Below are 3,702 nucleotides of genomic sequence, written 5' to 3'. Positions count from 1 at the left end.
TGTGTGCCCTGCTCTGTAAACCGGCAACCAGTTCAGGGTGTCCCCCGCCTACTGCCCAATGACTGCTGGGATAGGCTCCATGGGGGACAAGCAGTATAGAAAAAGGATGGATGGATGGTTTACAAAAGGGGTCGCCATGGTGGCGCACTGATTAGCAAATCCGCCTCACAGTTCAGCGGGTGCAGGTTTGATTCTACCGCCAGCCCTACCTGTGTGGAGTTTGCATGTTCTCCCCGTGTCTGCATGGGTTCTCCGGTTCCCTCAAACATCCCAAAACCATTCATGGTAGGGTGATTGAACATTCCAAATTGCTCATAAATGTAATGGTGAGTGTGAATGGTTGTTTGTTTCTGTGTGCCCTGCCATTGGTTGGCAACCAGTTCAGGGTGTCCACCGCCAACTGCCTGATGACTGCTTGGATGGGCTCCATCACGCCCGCGACCCCCGTGAGGACATGCGTTACAGAACATGGAAATGGTATACACAATGTATTACCATTTCATATCACTGATCCAACCCGCTCATGATCCAATTAGACCGTGACCCTAAAGCAGGGGTGTCAAAGTCAAATGGACGGAGGGCCAAATAAAAAATTTAGCTACAAGCCGAGGGCCGGACTGATCGAATGTTCATTGAAATTTTTTTAAATGACGCATATAGTCTAGTGAACCTAATTGAACCTACTGAAAACCTAACAAATATATTCCAATATGATCAGATAAATAAAGCAATATTTTCTTATGGCTCTGTCAGTAATCTTTAATTTTCAACAGACACAAAAGACAAATTTCCTTTATATAAAAATCCCCATAACATGAACATTAAATGAAAGAAACCTGTATTGTTTAAGGCACCATCAGTAACCTATATTTTCTATTTTAGCAAAAGTGGTCTAAATTTACTTCAAAGAAAAAAATAGAAATTTTCCATCATCCACTCAACTGAAATATTTTAAAAATATAATTGGATTGAAATACAATAAAATAAAGTGCAAAAATCTATTAATCAAAAACAACACTTTCCTCAAGGAGAAGTAACATGCAGTGAAAACAAATATTAAACTTTAACTTTTGAACTTTCTATTTTAGCAAAAGTGGGCTAAATTTACTTCAAAGAAAAAAATAATGGCAATTTTCTATCATCCACTCAACTGAAATATTTTTAAAATATAATTGGATTGAAATACAATAAAATAAAGTGCAAATATCTATTAATCAAAAACACTTTCCTCAAGGAGAAGTAACATGCAGTGAAAACAAATATTAAACTTTAACTTTTAAACTTGAACTGAGTAAAAACTCTAAATATGTGATTGCACAGAAATGTTCACTTGTTTGAGGTTGAGGGTGATATTTGGTGGTGTCCCATCTTTTCCACAAGTTCATCAATGTTCAGGGTAAGGCTCTGAGCTGAGGAAATCCTCAGAATTGAGTGAAGGTGTTCAGCGGGAAGTCGACTTCCGTGTGATGTTTTGTTCAGGTTCATCAAAGAAAACAGTTGTTCACACAGGTATGTGCTGCCAAACATAGACAACGTTTGAGCAGCCTGGATGCGCAGCTGGGGCATTGTGTCGGGGAGGAAACGGGCAAACTCCGCAGCACCCACTGCCGCATATTTTGCCCTCAGAGCATCATTGCATTGGAGGTCAATCAACTCCATTTGGAGGTTTGGTGGTGAGCTTTCCACGTCAGCAGCAAATGGGTTACCCAGCAGTTCAAACCTGTTTTTCTGTGCTTCAAAGTCAGCAAATCGGCGTCGAAAGTCAGCGGCAAGCATACCTATTTTATCAGCAAACTGTGCGCTCGGGAACGCACTGGTAGAGAGCTTCTCTTTCATAGTCTGGCAGCTGGGAAAGTGGCTCAAATTTTCTTTCCACATCTGCGTCTCCCACAGAGTCAGTTTGGTTTTAAATGCCTTCACTGTACTGTACATATCAGAGATGACACGATCCCTGCAGCTGCAAGTTCATTGCATTCAGATGACTCGTAATGTCACAAAGAAAAGCCATTTCACACAGAAACATCTCGTCTCTGAGTTGTGTTGTGTCTTTCCCTTTGCTGTCCAAGAACAGACAAATCTCCTCACGAAGCTCGAAACATCTTTGGAGCACCTTTCCCTGGCTTAGCCATCGCACCTCTGTGTGATAAGGCAAATCACCATGCTCCGTTTCTAACTCCATCAGAAATTCCTTGAACTGGTGGTGATTTAAACCTTGGGCTCTGATAAAGTTAACTGCGCGTGTGATGATGCTCATCACATGTTCCATTTTCAAGGCTTTACCGCACAACGCTTCTGGTGTATAATACAATCATAAGCTGCCAGCTCACCTGTCGCGTTTTCCTCTTGTATCTTTTCCCGTATCTTCGCCACCAGTTCGCTCCTGTGTCCACACATCGCAGGTGCTCCGTCGGTTGTCAAACCCACGAGTTTTTCCCAAGGTAGCTCCATCTTATTTACACATCTTGACACCTCTTTATACAAATCATGCCCCGTAGTTGTGCCATGCATCGGACGTAAAGCCCAAAACTCCTCTGTCACGCTTAGGCTGGAGTCCACTCCGCAGATGAAAATTGACAACTGGGCAATGTCAGAAATGTCGGTGCTCTCATCCACAGCCAAGGAATATGCGATGAAACCTTCTCCCTTTTTCACAAGCTGCTCTTTTAGATTGGTGGACAACTGGTCTACTTGCTCGGCAATGGTGTTTCTACTCAGACTCACATTTAAAAAGAGTTGCCTTTTTTCTGGGCAAATTTCATCACAAACTTTAATCATACAGTTTTTGATGAAATCCCCCTCCGTAAATGACCGGGCTGATTTAGCGATCTCTTCTGCCAACTGGCCTTGACAGCAGCCTGGCCTTGTGATTTAGCTTTTTTGAACAGAGCCTGTCGAGATTTGAGGCCTCGTTTGAATTCCTCGGCCTTCTGTAGCCTTTTTTCCATGTCCATATTCTTGTTTTTGTCCGCGTGTTTCGTTTCATAATGTCGTCTCAGATTATACTCTTTTAGTACCGCCACACTTTCTCCACACAGAAGACACAGGTTTTCCAGCTACCTCCATGAACATATACTCCGACTCTCACCTTGTTTGAAACCCCCAGGTTCTCAGTGTCCACCTTCCTTTTTGCCAATTTTGATGGGTATCTGAAAGTTAATTTTACAGTTATGCTGACGACTGCTGTGCTAATAATAAACACTGAAATGAAGCAGCGTACTGCTCGGTGCGTCACCGTTGCATTGTGGGAAATGTAGTATTGGTGCATGTAAAAGATCTGCGGGCTGCCGGCTTGCTGCGGTCTGCGGGCCGGTTCTAATAATAAATCAAGATCATCCCAGGGGCCGTAAAAAACCTTCTCGCGGGCCGGATGTGGCCCGCGGGCCTTGACTCTGACATATGTGCCCTAAAGGTTTGTGTGCAAATAATTAGAAGACAGCCAACCACTGCATTACTCGCTAGACATTTTCATCCACAGCTAGGTTTCATCTGGGTAAATTTGAGATCAGACTGTCAATACATAGAAGTACAATCAACAGCAACAAAACCAGAATAAGATGTTTAAATATGGCCTGACAACCTTGTTTTGTTAGGACAATGGCATTGCAAGGTAACAAAATCAGAGCGCAGACTTGATCAAATCGGAAAAATGCTTTTACTCAACAAGGGTGGTGTAATCTAAATACATAACAACAAAGTATAGTG

The 3,702-nt window shown here is 42.7% G+C and overlaps 1 pseudogene; it reads right to left on the bottom strand.

Moving 5' to 3' along the window:
- Nucleotides 1-560: 560 nt before the first annotated feature.
- Nucleotides 561-3,386, bottom strand: LOC125994660 (general transcription factor II-I repeat domain-containing protein 2-like; annotated as a pseudogene).
- Nucleotides 3,387-3,702: the final 316 nt, after the last annotated feature.

The sequence above is a fragment of the Syngnathus scovelli genome, chromosome 3 (assembly GCF_024217435.2).
Source record: "Syngnathus scovelli strain Florida chromosome 3, RoL_Ssco_1.2, whole genome shotgun sequence".
NCBI lineage: Eukaryota > Metazoa > Chordata > Actinopteri > Syngnathiformes > Syngnathidae > Syngnathus > Syngnathus scovelli.
Note: the sequence above shows the minus strand (reverse complement) of the source record. Positions and strands in the feature narration are given on the sequence as shown.